This window comes from Polyodon spathula, chromosome 1 (assembly GCF_017654505.1).
Source record: "Polyodon spathula isolate WHYD16114869_AA chromosome 1, ASM1765450v1, whole genome shotgun sequence".
Taxonomy (NCBI): Eukaryota; Metazoa; Chordata; class Actinopteri; order Acipenseriformes; family Polyodontidae; genus Polyodon; species Polyodon spathula.
In genome coordinates, this window is record NC_054534.1 from 45508788 (window position 1) to 45525118 (window position 16331).

A 16331-nucleotide genomic window follows, 5' to 3' on the forward strand; every position below is an offset into this window, starting at 1 on the left:
CAAAGCATGAAGCGTGGGAGTGCAGAAATACATTATACCTAAAAGCACCGGGAGCAGTCACATTGACGGCCACACAGAAAACAATTGTATTGTGATTATACAGAACGGTATTCTACTTTATTATTTTTATTTACCAGTCCGCAATGTGTTTAGCTTTAATCAGATTAGTCTCTACTCTCAGCCTGAGTGAGTGACTGACAGTCTATTGTTTTCAATCAGCCTTTTGAAGGGTGGCGCCTGCTTGCCAGCTGTGCTGTTTTGGTTCGTCATTTAGCATCGGGACCAGTGAAAATAAATACCAGAGACCGTGGAGTTTGACTACGCAACAAAATATGGAGTTTCTGTTTTGGATCAGATGGCACAGAAGTATTCTGTGAAAGCTGGCTCCCGACGGTGGTCTGTTCAGGTGTTTTACAATGTATTGGACCTAGCAGCCATCAACTCCTGGGTACTTTACAAAGAATGCACGGAGAAGAATTTACCAAGGAGAGAATATATTTTACAGTTAGCACAGGAACTTCGCGGAGAACAGAGGGAGACTGCCGAGCGTGTTCCCACAGCTGAAACTGGCAACCCCGCTGAGAGCCGCAAGAGACGCCAATGCCAGCTTGGCAAGCGCAATGACTGCTGCGGGGCTTCTAGGGACGAGTACATCTCCGGTCCTTCTACTGTTAAACTGGCTTCAAATGAAAGCAGTTGAACAAACACACCAATTATTGTGTCTCTAAAATATCAAAGTCCAATTCCTTCAAAGGAATTGGAAATGGTACAGTGGGCTCTTGAGACAAACACACTGACACGCACATGCATGCACGCACACACCCCTGCTAGGGAATATACTCTTCCCACACGGCTAATGAACACACTGATTGGACTCGCACTCATTAGCAGCCTGCACTTTAACGACCTGCCTAATTAAAATAATCCACAAGCCTCCAGTGTGATCTTGACTCGGTGCGTGTGTGTGTGTGAAGTGTGTTTGCTGCCGAATAGAAATGTGAACATGGTTTGTTTCATGTTTTGCGCTTGCACTGACATAAATAACCTGTAGATGTTTAGTGATGCATGACTTCCACGCTGTCTCAGGGCTTCGTATTGATATTGCAAGCTGCCTGCACTGTGTTTAGTGATGCATGATTTCCACGCTGTCTCTTTGCTTCGTATTGATATTGCAAGCTGCCTGCACTGTGTTTAGTGATGCATGATTTCCACGCTGTCTCTTTGCTTCGTATTGATATTGCAAGCTGCCTGCACTGTGTTTAGTGATGGCATGATTTCCACGCTGTCTCTTTGCTTCGTATTGATATTGCAAGCTGCCTGCACTGTGTTTAGTGATGCATGATTTCCACGCTGTCTCTTTGCTTCGTATTGATATTGCAAGCTGCCTGCACTGTGTTTAGTGATGCATGATTTCCACGCTGTCTCTTTGCTTCGTATTGATATTGCAAGCTGCCTGCACTGTGTTTAGTGATGCATGATTTCCACTCTGTCTCTTTGCTTCGTATTGATATTGCAAGCTGCTTGCACTGTGTTTAGTGATGCATGATTTCCACGCTGTCTCTTTGCTTCGTATTGATATTGCAAGCTGCCTGCACTGTGTTTAGTGATGCATGATTTCCACTCTGTCTCTTTGCTTCGTATTGATATTGCAAGCTGCCTGCACTGTGTTTAGTGATGCATGATTTCCACTCTGTCTCTTTGCTTCGTATTGATATTGCAAGCTGCTTGCACTGTGTTTAGTGATGCATGATTTCCACTCTGTCTCTTTGCTTCGTATTGATATTGCAAGCTGCCTGCACTGTGTTTAGTGATGGCATCATTTCCACGCTGTCTCTTTGCTTCGTATTGATATTGCAAGCTGCCTGCACTGTGTTTAGTGATGGCATCATTTCCACGCTGTCTCTTTGCTTCGTATTGATATTGAAAGCTGCCTGCGCTGTGTTTAGTGGTGCATGATTTCCATGCTGTCTCTTTGCTTCGTATTGATATTGCAAGCTGCCTGCACTGTGTTTAGTGATGCATGATTTCCACGCTGTCTCTTTGCTTCGTATTGATATTGCAAGCTGCCTGCACTGTGTTTAGTGATGCATGATTTCCACGCTGTCTCTTTGCTTCGTATTGATATTGCAAGCTGCCTGCACTGTGTTTAGTGATGCATGATTTCCACGCTGTCTCTTTGCTTCGTATTGATATTGCAAGCTGCCTGCACTGTGTTTAGTGATGGCATGATTTCCACGCTGTCTCTTTGCTTCGTATTGATATTGCAAGCTGCCTGCACTGTGTTTAGTGATGCATGATTTCCACGCTGTCTCTTTGCTTCGTATTGATATTGCAAGCTGCCTGCACTGTGTTTAGTGATGCATGATTTCCACGCTGTCTCTTTGCTTTTTAAAAAGTCTCTTGCTTAAATCAAAAAAAAAAACAGCTTTGTTTTTTAAGCAAAGAGACAGCGTGGAAATCATGCATCACTAAACACAGTGCAGGCAGCTTGCAATATCAATACGAAGCAAAGAGACAGCGTGGAAATCATGCCATCACTAAACACAGTGCAGGCAGCTTGCAATATCAATACGAAGCAAAGAGACAGAGTGGAAATCATGCCATCACTAAACACAGTGCAGGCAGCTTGCAATATCAATACGAAGCAAAGAGACAGCGTGGAAATCATGCATCACTAAACACAGTGCAGGCAGCTTGCAATATCAATACGAAGCAAAGAGACAGCGTGGAAATCATGCCATCACTAAACACAGTGCAGGCAGCTTGCAATATCAATACGAAGCAAAGAGACAGCGTGGAAATCATGCATCACTAAACACAGTGCAGGCAGCTTGCAATATCAATATGAAGCAAAGAGACAGCATGGAAATCATGCACCACTAAACACAGCGCAGGCAGCTTTCAATATCAATACGAAGCAAAGAGACAGCGTGGAAATGATGCCATCACTAAACACAGTGCAGGCAGCTTGCAATATCAATACGAAGCAAAGAGACAGCGTGGAAATGATGCCATCACTAAACACAGTGCAGGCAGCTTGCAATATCAATACGAAGCAAAGAGACAGAGTGGAAATCATGCCGTCACTAAACACAGTGAAAGCAGCTTGCAATATCAATACGAAGCAAAGAGACAGAGTGGAAATCATGCATCACTAAACACAGTGCAGGCAGCTTGCAATATCAATACGAAGCAAAGAGACAGAGTGGAAATCATGCATCACTAAACACAGCGCAGGCAGCTTGCAATATCAATACGAAGCAAAGAGACAGCGTGGAAATCATGCATCACTAAACACAGTGCAAGCAGCTTGCAATATCAATACAAAGCAAAGAGACAGAGTGGAAATCATGCATCACTAAACACAGTGCAGGCAGCTTGCAATATCAATACGAAGCAAAGAGACAGAGTGGAAATCATGCCATCACTAAACACAGTGCAGGCAGCTTGCAATATCATTACGAAGCAAAGAGACAGCGTGGAAATCATGCATCACTAAACACAGTGCAAGCAGCTTGCAATATCAATACAAAGCAAAGAGACAGAGTGGAAATCATGCCATCACTAAACACAGTGCAGGCAGCTTGCAATATCAATACGAAGCAAAGAGACAGCGTGGAAATCATGCATCACTAAACACAGCGCAGGCAGCTTGCAATATCAATACAAAGCAAAGAGACAGAGTGGAAATGATGCCATCACTAAACACAGTGCAGGCAGCTTTCAATATCAATACGAAGCAAAGAGACAGCATGGAAATCATGCATCACTAAACACCTACAGGTTATTTATGTCAGTGCAAGTGCAAGACATGAAACAAACCATGTTCACATTTCTATTCGGCAGCAAACACACTTCACACACACACACGCACCGAGTCAAGATCACACTGGAGGCTTGTGGATTATTTTAATTAGGCAGGTCGTTAAAGTGCAGGCTGCTAATGAGTGCGAGTCCAATCAGTGTGTTCATTAGCCGTGTGGGAAGAGTATATTCCCTAGCAGGGGTGTGTGCGTGCATGCATGTGCGTGTCAGTGTGTTTGTCTCAAGAGCCCACTGTACCATTTCCAATTCCTTTGAAGGAATTGGACTTTGATATTTTAGAGACACAATAATTGGTGTGTTTGTTCACTGCTTTCATTTGAAGCCAGTTTAACAGTAGAAGGACCGGAGATGTACTCGTCCCTAGAAGCCCCGCAGCAGTCATTGCGCTTGCCAAGCTGGCATTGGCGTCTCTTGCGGCTCTCAGCGGGGTTGCCAGTTTCAGCTGTGGGAACACGCTCGGCAGTCTCCCTCTGTTCTCCGCGAAGTTCCTGTGCTAACTGTAAAATATATTCTCTCCTTGGTAAATTCTTCTCCGTGCATTCTTTGTAAAGTGCCCAGGAGGTGATGGCTGCTAGGTCCGCTACATTGTAAAACACCTGAACAGACCACCGTCGGGAGCCAGCCTTCACAGAATACTCTGTGCCATCTGATCCAAAACAACAACTCCATATTTAGTTGCGTAGTAAAACTCCACGGTCTCTGGTATTTATTTTCACTAGTCCCGATGCTAATTGACTGACCAAAGCAGCACAGCTGGCAAGCAGACAGCAGCCTTCAGAAGGCTGATTGAAAACAATAGACTGTCAGTCATTCACTCAGACAGAGAGTAGAGACTAATCTAATTACAGCTGAACACATTGCAGACTGGTAAATACAAATAATAAAGTAGAATACAGTTCTGTATAATCACAACACAATTGTTTTCTGTGTGGCCGTCAGTGTGACTGCTCCCGGTGCTTTTAGGTATAATGTATTTCTGCACTCCCACGCTTCATGCTTTGTGAGAATATTTATTTAATACACACAAACAGAAAGGTACATGAACGCGCAGCCCCATATGTGTTACACGACTGGAGAAATTGCAATACATAGACATGCATCAACATGACAGTTCTCAAGGCGATTCCTTGTGGATGTTTTAATTGAGTTAATGTGGCTGTAGCCTCATTCGCAGCAACAGGTGTCAGGGATCAGTGTCAGTAAAAGAAGTGACAACCTTGCCAGTTCACTGTATTCATCCTCACTTGAATTAAACAAAAGACATCACGATTTTGTAATATCACTGCCACAGCGGTCTGAGTTGTCTTTGCAGCCTCATCCTCACAGTACAATGTATATTGCATTTCAACTTTACTGGAGTTAATATGCTTTATAAATCTTGCAGCAAGTTTTTTAATTTCTGAGACTGGTGGCTTTTGGTTGCAGGGGTCCAAATAAAGAATGCATTTCACCAGCTCTTTTTCAGGAAAACTGGACTTGAATGCCTGTTCAAGGTTTTTTGCATATTCAATGAACGTTGCTTTTACCTTAGCAAACTCCGTTTCTGACAAGTGGTGCTGCTCCTCACACTCCCTCAGTATCTCTGTAACCTTGGCACTAGGGATAGACAGGTGGCTTGGAGTTATGAAAGATTCCCGTGTAGAATCCTCATTTGAATGCTCTTTAAACGGCTTCAAAATTACCTTGCAGTATTTCTCCAGAGAACAGTATGCGTTGTATAGATTGGAGTTCTCTTTCTGCAGCACTAGATTCATTGATGCGAGAAGTGACAAAACCCAATTCAAGAAACATAGAAAACTTAGAATTAATTTAGGAGATTGTAGCATGTCATGGATATTCTGGCAACTTGTTCTATAACTCTGTGACCCATTCCCAAATCTCTCAAAGTATTGCACTAGAGAATCCCACAGTAACACAAACCTCTCAAAGCTGGCAGCCAGACTTAACCAGCTAATTTTTGTGTAGTTAACCAGGTTTGAGTATTCCTCTTCATTCGGCTAACAGATCTGTCAACTCCTTTTTTTCTTGCAGCCCCACTGAAATGTCTGTGTCACTTTGATCGTGTCTTCCACAAAGTCAGGTATGACTGATTCAGTGTCTTTAGCCATTAAGACTTGGCGATGAGTCATATGCAGTGTTGGACAAATAAATCGCCATAGCGATCTTTTAATCGCCTTGAAACACTTTTACATTGGGCAAGCATTACAGATGCCCCGTCCGATGTAAATCCCACAATTTTCTCTACATGGTACTTGTTTCGGTCATTTTCCAAACAACCAATTTTGATTTTGTGCATTACAACACGTGGTTATTTCAATTAAGCTCAAAAACTCAAGAGCGAATTTCACCTACGTCAACATTCACAAAACAATGGTAAATTATTATTTGACTCTTGTCACTGCGGTCAGTGCTCTCGTCGCACATTAAGTATACAAACGGTGCATCTACTGCTGCTTGAACAGTTTCACTGTAAAGATAGCCACCTAAATCCTCTCTGTTTCTTGACACAATTTTTGCACTGCAATGCAGTCTTTGAAAAGGAGCAGAGTTTGGGAAAATTTTTTCAGCCATTTCTTTGAAAACGACGCCTGCTGTAAATGGCTGCCAGCTTTGAGAGGTTTGTGTTACTGCAGGATTCTCTAGTGCAAGGCAAAGATCATTCTGTGCATCTTTGAGATTGCGGTTAACAAAGTTGGTCATTGACTACCTGGTTTCCTCTGTTGGCTTTGGCCTCCTTGATGAATCTATCCTTCTCTACACTCAACATGATTGAAGTCTTAGATATTTTTTTGCACCACTTTTCAGCATGGTCGCGAGCTACTGTTGACTTGAGTTGTTTCATTACTTGGCCACATTTTGCGCACTCCATCAAATAATCTGTGGGTCTTTTAAAAATGAAATATTTTGGGTTGAACAATGTTTTTTTCAATGTTAGGAAAAAGAAAACAGTGCACAACGTGAATGTAACTAACGCTTAATCAGATTGTATAACAAGGCTTCAGTAGGCGTTTCAGTGTCATCAAGATTCTGCAGTAACCATAGTTACGGTAGAATATTGTCATTGTCAGTCTACGGGGAGAAGCAGAGCCCAAATCTAGCCTGTTCGCATCTCAATTGCAATGTGTACATAGATAAATCATGTCTTTTTTCACAGAGATTGTAAATCATACTTTTTTTTAAATAAATTACCACGGACCTCAAACTTTTTACCATGGACACTGGTGTCCGTGTACGGACACCTTGCCGATCCCTGCTCACAATTTACCATACATATACACTTCCCCTCACGTTGCCCTGCATGCAGTTCCCCACCCTCCACCCAACAAACTGAACACACGATCAAACATGTGGATGCCACACTAGACATTGATCACGGCAGTGGAATTCATAGAGGTACAGTGTGATGTTGGTGCCACTATTATACATCCGTCTCCTACTCCTGCATAAGCAGTGCCCAGATATACAAGACACCCCAACACACTGGCATGGCAGTAGACCTCATACACCAAGTGGACCATGATGATGGATGTCTCTTGTGTTATCTGGAGAGAGTTGTATGTTATTCGTCTCAACTTTGTTACCGACAGGAACAGGTTGCTTGTGTTGTCTTATCTCTTCCACTGCTTGTAAGTGGTGGGTGGGAATGATGGGTTTGGGTTAAAAACCCTAACACCACATTTCCCTACTTTTGTCATTTTAATATCAACCCTAACTGATGCATTAACAAAGTTTTTTGGAAAGAATATCCTTCCTTTTTGAGAATACATTGATAGCAAGAAAGTCTGTATATTTTATTATAGAGCACAACAAATAAAAGTTACTATATTTGTTAACTTGATAAAAAACACATCACAGTTGTATATATGTTAAAACACTGACGCAGGTTTATATATAGTCAAATTTTGACTTCCGTGACGGTTAAATGAGTGTGACGCATATATGATTATTTCATTTTGACCCATTCCAACCCTTGTCCGATTTTTCAGGGAACACAAAAAAGAGACAATGTCAAAAATACATTAGGCTTCCATTTAGATTCACTATAGTTAATTTTGTTGGTACAGTACTATGTTTTCAACAAAACAGTACTTTAATTCTAGAACAATATGATCCTGAAAATATAATTTGCCAAAAGAAGACGACTGTGGACACTTGGACTGGTAGTCATTAAATACTTTTAAATCTGGTATGTATTGTAGCAGTATGTAAAATTCCCCATTAACGAACCAACATCAAAATTAAATCTAAATGTTATCCATGCACAGAGCTGCGTAAAATGTAAAAGGCAATGCAGTTTAGCAAAAGATTAAACAAAACACCAGTTTCCAGAATTAAAACTTTACCCAAAGTCAGTATTCAAAATTGCAGAATATAGTGCTCGGTAAGGGCCTAATGTCACAGTTCACTTGCAATTGAAAATGAACAAAAGCAACTAAAGATCACATTTTAAAAAATGCATTACAGTATCGCAAAGGGGGTGGGGGGGGGGGGGAGGGGGGTTATTAATAATTACACAACGTGTAATGTATGAACAGAGCAAGGCGACAAAAAACCGACAAAAACAGTCCACTTTGACCTCGATTTGCGCATGCAAGAAAAAAAAACGCAGGCTGTAACGGATAATCAAATAAATTGTAACATTGAAGAAAACTGGTGACGGAGTCAGTTTTTGACACTGCCTCAGGGCTTACAGCACACTACCAATTACGTAGATAACATATAATTCGTATATATATATTACACACACACACAACACACACACCCACACACCACCACACACACACACACACACAGTGCCTATTGAAAGTCTATACCCCCTTTCAAAATTTTCATCATTTGTTGCCTTATAGCCTGCAATTAAAAATAGTTTTTTTTTTTTTTGTAGATATGTATCTATACATCCTGTTGAATGAATTATTTGTCGAAGGTATAGAACCAAAACCATTGGGTAACCATCCCTGCTGTGAAGCATGGTGGTGGTAGAATCATGTTATGGGGATGTTTCTCATCGGCAGAGACTGGGGCACTTGTCAGTATAGAAAGGAAAATGAATGGAGCAAAAGTAGAGAAGTCTTTGAGGAAAACCTGCTATCCTCTGCAAGAAAGATGAAATTGGGAATGAAGTTAACTTTTTAGCATGACAACAATTCAAAGTGCACAGCCAAAGCTACACTGGAGTGACTGAGGAACAAAAAGGTAAATGTCCTTTAGTAGCCCAGTCAGAGACCCGACCTAAATTCAACTGAAAATTTGTGGCATGCCTTGAAGATTGCTGTCAACCAATACTCCCCAAGGAACGTGACAGAGCTTGAACAGTTTTGTAATGAAGAGTGGTCAAATATTGCCTAATCTAGGTGTTCAAAGTTGGTAGAGACTTATCCCAAACAGACACACAGCTGTAATTGCTGCCAAATGTGCTTCCACCAAGTATTAACTCAGGGGGGTTGGAGACTTATCCAATTATGATCTTTCAGTTTTGTATTTTTAATATATAATTGTTTTTGTCAATATAAACTTTTGTTCCCTTAACAGTGATCAGTGGAAAAAATACTCATTTAAATGAATGAAAATCTGAGGCACTAATATATACAGATATAGCAGCTGGCTCTTCTCGATGTTTAATATTATATATATATCTAATATATCATATATATATATAATATAATACTATATTATATATATTATATTCTATTATCTCACTTTCTTTATACTAAGGTTGGAAATCTCACTCCCTACCTGTGAGGGCGCTAATTAGCAAAAGGGGGAGTTAAAATCAATTATTGTAAGGTGATGTTGGTTTTATGTTGGGAAATATTTTTAAGAAAAATATAAAACTGAAATATCTTGCTTGCATAAGTATTCAACCCCCACACATTAATATTTGGTACAGCCACCTTTCGCTGCAATAATAGCTTTAAGTCTTTTGGGGTAAGTATGTACCAGCTTTGCACACAGTGTCGGAGTGATTTTTGGCACATTCTTCTTGTCAAGATTTGCTCCAGGTTGTTCAGGTTGGTTGGACGACGCTTGTGGACCGCATTTTTCAAATAGTGCCACAGATTCTCAATGGGATTGAGATCAGGACTTTGACTGGGCCACTGTAGGACATTCACCTTTTTGTTCTTGAGCCACTCCAATGTTGCTTGAAAGGTGAATTTCCTCCCAAGCTTCAGTTTTTTAAGTGGACTGAAGCAGATTCTCTTGCAGTATTTTCCTGTATTTTGCTCCATCCATTCTTCCTTCAATTGTAACAAGATGCCCAGTCCCTGCTGATGAGAAGCATCCCCACAGCATGATGCTGCCACCACCATACATAACTGTAGGGATGGTGTGTCTTAAGGCATGGGCAGTGTTAGGTTTGCGCCACACATAGCGCTTTGAGTTTTGGCCAAAACGGTCTATCTTGGTCTCATCTGACCACAAAACCTTTTCCCACATCGCAGCTGGGTCACTCTCATGCTTTCTGGCAAACTCCAGATGTGCTTTCAGATGGTACTTTTTGAGTAAAGTCTTCTTTCTTGCCACCCTCCCATACAGGCCAGTGTTATGCAGAGCTCTTGATATGTTTGGCTGGTGCACCATTACTCCACTCCCAGCCACTGAACTCTGTAGCTCCTTCAAAGTGATTTTTGGCCTCTCTGTGGCTTCTCACAAGTCTCCTCCTTGTTTGAGAGCTGAGTTTTGAAGGACGGCATTTTCTTGGCAGTGCCTGGCTGGTGTTATGCAACTTCCACTTCCTGATTATTGATTTGTAGATGAAAAAACAAAAAAGAAAAAGAAGAAATACTTTTCTTGCTTCGTTTTCATAAAAGAAAAAATGTATTATCAATAATCAGGATGTGGAAGCTGCATCGCACCACCCAGGCACTGTCAAGAAAAGGCTGTCCCTCAAAACTCGTTCAAAACAAGGAGACTTGTGAGAGAAGCTATAGAGGCCAACAATCACTCTGAAGGAGATACAGACTTCAGTGGCTGGGAGTGGAGTAATGGTGCACCAGTCAACCATATTCAAGAGCTCTGCATAACACTGGCATGTATGGGAGGGTGGCAAGAAAGTAACATCTGAAAGCTGTGATGTGGGACAAGGTTTTGTGGTCAGATGAGACCAAGATAGAGATTTTTGGCCAAAACTCAAAGAGCTATGTGTGGCACAAACCTAACACTGCCCATGCCTCAAGACACACCATCCCTACAGTGAAGTATGGTGGTGGCAGCATCATGCTGTGGGGATGCTTCTCATCAGCAGGGACTGGGCATCTTGTTACAATTGAAGGAAGAATGGATGGAGCAAAATACAGGAAAATACTGCAAGAGAATCTGCTTCAGTCCACTAAAAAACTGAAGCTTGGGAGGAAATTCACCTTTCAGCAGGACAGAGTCTCAAAGCTCAAGAACAAAAAAACAAAAAGGTGAATGTCCTACAGTGGCCCAGTCAAAGTCCTAATCTCAATCCCATTGAGAATCTGTGGCACTATTTGAAAATTGCGGTCCACAAGCGTCGTCCAACCAACCTGAACAACCTGGAGCAAATCTGCCAAGAAGAATGGGCCAAAATCACTCTGACACTGTGTGCAAAGCTGGTACATACTTACCCCAAAAGACTTAAAGCTGTTATTGCAGCGAAAGGTGGCTCTACCAAATATTAATGTGTGGGGGTTGAATACTTATGCAAGCAAGATATTTCAGTTTTTTATTTTTCTTAAAATATTTCCCAAAATAAAACCAATGTCACCTTACAATAACTGATTTTAATATGAGGGATCACGATTACATCGCGGGAGTGTCCATCCCTCACTCTAAAAGGTGAGATCTGTGAGTATAAAGAAACACTATATATATATATATATATATATATATATATATATTATTAATTATAATTATATATATATATATATATATTATTAATTTTTTAGCTCAAAGGAGCCAGCTGCTATATCTTGATATATAGTGCATCAGAGTTTGCTTCAGTTAAATGAGTATTTTTCCACTGATTCACTGGTAAGGGAACAAAAGTTATAGTAAATAATAAAAATTATATATTAAAAATACTCAAACTGAAAGATCATAATTGGATAAGTGTGACCCCTCTGAGTTAATACTTGGTGGAATCACTTTGGCAGCAATTACAGCTGTGTGTCTGTTTGGGATAGGTCTCTACCAACTTTGTACACCTAGATTTGGCAATATTTGACCATTCTTTTTTACAAAACTGTTCAAGCTCTGTCACGTTCCTTGGGGAGTGTTGATGGACAGCAATCTTCAAGTCATGCCACAAATTTTCAATTGGATTTAGGTCGGGGCTCTGACTGGGCCACTAAAGGACATTTACCTTTTTGTTCCTCAGTCACTCCAGTGTAGCTTTGGCTGTGTGTTTTGGGTTGTTGTCATGCTGAAAGGTTAACTTCTGTCCAAGTTTCAGCTTTCTTGCAGATGGCAGTAGGTTTTCCTCAAGGACTCCTGTACTTTGCTCCATTCATTTTCCCTTGTATGCTGACAAATGCTCCAGTCCCTGCCGATGAAAAACATCCCCATAACATGATGCTGCCACCACCATGCTTCACAGTAGGGTTGGTATTCTTACCCAACCAAGCTATTTCAGCCTTTTATTAAGTAAGTTGTGGGGTAGGATGTATAGATGAAAAAAAAAAAAACTATTTTAATGTATTTTAATTGCAGGCTATAAGGCAACAAATGATGAAAATTTTGAAAGGGGGTATAGACTTGTGTGAGGATGTAGGCACTGTGTGTGTGTGTGTGTGTGTGTGTGTGTGTGTGTGTGTGTGTGGTGTGTGTGTGTGTGTGTATATATATATATATATATACAGATAGAGATGCACTTACCCATCACACGCAATTTCTGACTCCGTCACCAGTTTTCTGATATACTTTATTTTATTATCCATCACAGACCACTTTTTTTTTTTTCTTGCATGTGCAAATCAGGCTGTCTTTATTGTGCAGTTACACCCTTCCTCCAGTTTCACCTGACAAAAATGCAGCAAAAAACAGCGGACGAGACCAGCTATTGTAATGTGCAACCATTAATCATTAAACCATTTGCGATACTGTAATGCATTTTTTAAAATGTGATCTTTAGTTGCTTTTGTTCATTTTCAATTGCAAGTGAACTGTGACATTAGGCCCTTACCAAGCACTATATTCTGCAATTTTGAATACTGACTTTGGATACTGTTTTAATTCTGGAAACTGGTGTTTTGTTTAATCTTTTGATAAATTACATTGCCTTTTACGTTTTACGCAGTTCTGTGCATGGGTAACATTTTGATTTAATTTTGCTGTTGGGTCGTTAATGGGGTATTTTACATAATGCTACCAGATTTTAAAGTATTTACTGTATTGCAGTCCACGTGTCCACAGTCATCTTTTTTTGACAAGTGATATTTTCAGAATCGTATCGTTCTAAATTTAAAATACTTCTGTTGAAAATATAGTGGTGTACCAACAAAACCAACTATAGTGAATCTAAATGGAAGCCTAATGTATTTTTGACATTGTCTCTTTTTTGTGTTCCCTGAAAATCGGACAAGGTTTGGAATGGGTCAAAATGAAATAATCATATATGCGTCACACTCATTTAACCGTCACGGAAGTCAAAATTTGACTATATATAAACCTGCGTCAGTGTTTTAACATATATACAACTGTGATGTGTTTTTTATCAAGTTAACAAATATAGTAACTTTTATTTGTTGTGCTCTATAATAAAATATACAGACTTTCTTGCTATCAATGTATTCTCAAAAAGGAAGGATATTCTTTCCAAAAAACTTTGTTAATGCATCAGTTAGGGTTGATATTAAAATGACAAAAGTAGGGAAATGTGATGTTAGGGTTTTTAATCCTAACTCTGCATTCCCTCCCACCCCTTACAAGCAGTGGAAGAGATAAGACAACACAAACAACCACAGACAGCCATCATCAGTTAAGACGAACAACATACAACTCTCTGCAGATAGCACAAGAGACATCCATCATCATGGTCCACTAGGTGTATGAGGTCTACTGCCCTGCCAGTGTGTTCGGGGGTCATGTATATCTGGGCACTGCTTATGCAGGAGTAGGAGACGGATGTATAATAGTGGCACCAACATCACACTGTACCTCTATGAATTCTACTGCCCTGATCAATGTCTAGTGTGGCATCAAGATGTTTGATGTGCGTCAGTTTGTTGGGTGGGGGTGTGGAACTGCATGCAGGGCAACATGAGAGGAAGTGTATATGTATGGTAAATTGTGAGCAGGGATCGGCAAGGTGTCCGTACACGGACACCAGTGTCCATGGTAAAAAGTTTGAGGTCCGTGGTAATTTATTTAAAAAAAAGTATGATTTACAATCTCTGTTGAAAAAAGACATGATTTATTTATGTACATATTGCAATTGCGATGTGAACAGGCTAGATTTGGCTTCTGCTTCTCCCCGTAAACTGACAATGACAATATTCTACCGTAACTATGGTTACTGCAGAATCTTGATGACACTGAACCGCCTTCTGAAGCCTTGTTATACAATCTGATTAAGCGTTAGTTACGTTCACGCTGTGCACTATTTTCTTTTTCTCAACATTGAAAAAAACATTGTTCAACCCAAAATATTTCATTTTTAAAAGACCCACAGATTATTTGATGGAGTGCGCAAAATGTGGCCAAGTAATGAAACAACTCAAGTCAACAGTAGCTCGCGACCATGCTGAAAAGTGGTGCAAAAAAATATCTAAGACTTCAATCATGTTGAGTGTAGAGAAGGATAGATTCATCAAGGAGGCCAAAGCCAACAGAGGAAACCAGGTAGTCAATGACCAACTTTGTTAACCGCAATCTCAAAGATGCACAGAATGATCTTTGCCTTGCACTAGAGAATCCTGCAGTAACACAAACCTCTCAAAGCTGGCAGCCATTTACAGCAGGCGTCGTTTTCAAAGAAATGGCTGAAAAAATTTTCCCAAACTCTGCTCCTTTTCAAAGACTGCATTGCAGTGCAAAAATTGTGTCAAGAAACAGAGAGGATTTAGGTGGCTATCTTTACAGTGAAACTGTTCAAGCAGCAGTAGATGCACCGTTTGTAAACTTAATGTGCGACGAGAGCACTGACCACAGTGACAAGAGTCAAATAATAATTTATCATTGTTTTGCAGGTGAAATTCGCTCTTGAGTTTTTGAGCTTAATTGAAATAACCACGTGTTGTAATGCACAAAATCAAAATTGGTTGTTTGGAAAATGACCGAAACAAGTACCATGTAGAGAAAATTGTGGGATTTACATCGGACGGGGCATCTGTAATGCTAGCCCAACGTGAAAGTGTTTCAAGGCGATTGAAAGATCGCTATGGCGATTTATTTGTCCAACACTGCATATGACTCATCGCCAAGTCTTAATGGCTAAAGACGCTGAGTCAGTCATACCTGACTTTGTGGAAGACACGATCAAAGTGACACAGACATTTCAGTGGGGCTGCAAGAAAAAAAGGAGTTGACAGATCTGTTAGCCGAATGAAGAGGAATACTCAAACCTGGTTAACTACACAAAAATTAGCTGGTTAAGTCTGGCTGCCAGCTTTGAGAGGTTTGTGTTACTGTGGGATTCTCTAGTGCAATACTTTGAGAGATTTGGGAATGGGTCACAGAGTTATAGAACAAGTTGCCAGAATATACATGACATGCTACAATCTCCTAAATTCATTCTATATCTAAGTTTCTTGAATTGGGTTTTGCCACTTCTCGCATCAATGAATCTAGCGCTGCAGAAAGAGAACTCAAATCCATACAACGCATACTGTTCTCTGGAGAAATACTGCAAGGTAATTTTGAAGCCGTTTAAACAGCCTTCAAATGAGGATTCTACACGGGAATCTTTCATAACTCCAAGCGACCTGTCTATCCCTAGTGCCAAGGTCACAGAGATACTGAGGGAGTGTGAGGAGCAGCACTACTTGCCAGAAACGGAGATTGCTAAGGTAAAAGCAAAGTTCATTGAATATGCAAAAAAACTTGAACAGGCATTCAAGTCCAGGTTTCCTGAAAAAGAGCTGGTGAAATGCATGCTTTATTTGGACCCCTGCAACCAAAAGCCACCAGTCTCAGAAATTCAAAAACTTGCTGCAAGATTTATAAAGCACATTAACTCCAGCAAAGTTGAAATGCAATATACATTGTACTGTGAGGATGAGGCTGTGAAGACACTTTTCAACTCAGGCTGCTGTGGCAGTGACGTTTTCAAATTATGGTGTATTTTGTTTAAGTCAAGTAGTGAGGATGAATACAGTGAACTAGCAAGGCTGTCACTTCTTTTACTGACACTGATCCCTGACACCTGTTGCTGCGAATGAGGCTACAGCCACATTAACTCAATTAAAACATCCACAAGGAATCGCCTTGAGAACTGTCGTGTTGATGCATGTCTACGTACTGCAACTGCAACAACAAGCACAAAGGACTTCAATGTAGCTGCGGCGGCAAAGTACATTCAAAAACACTAAGTGAGTTCAATT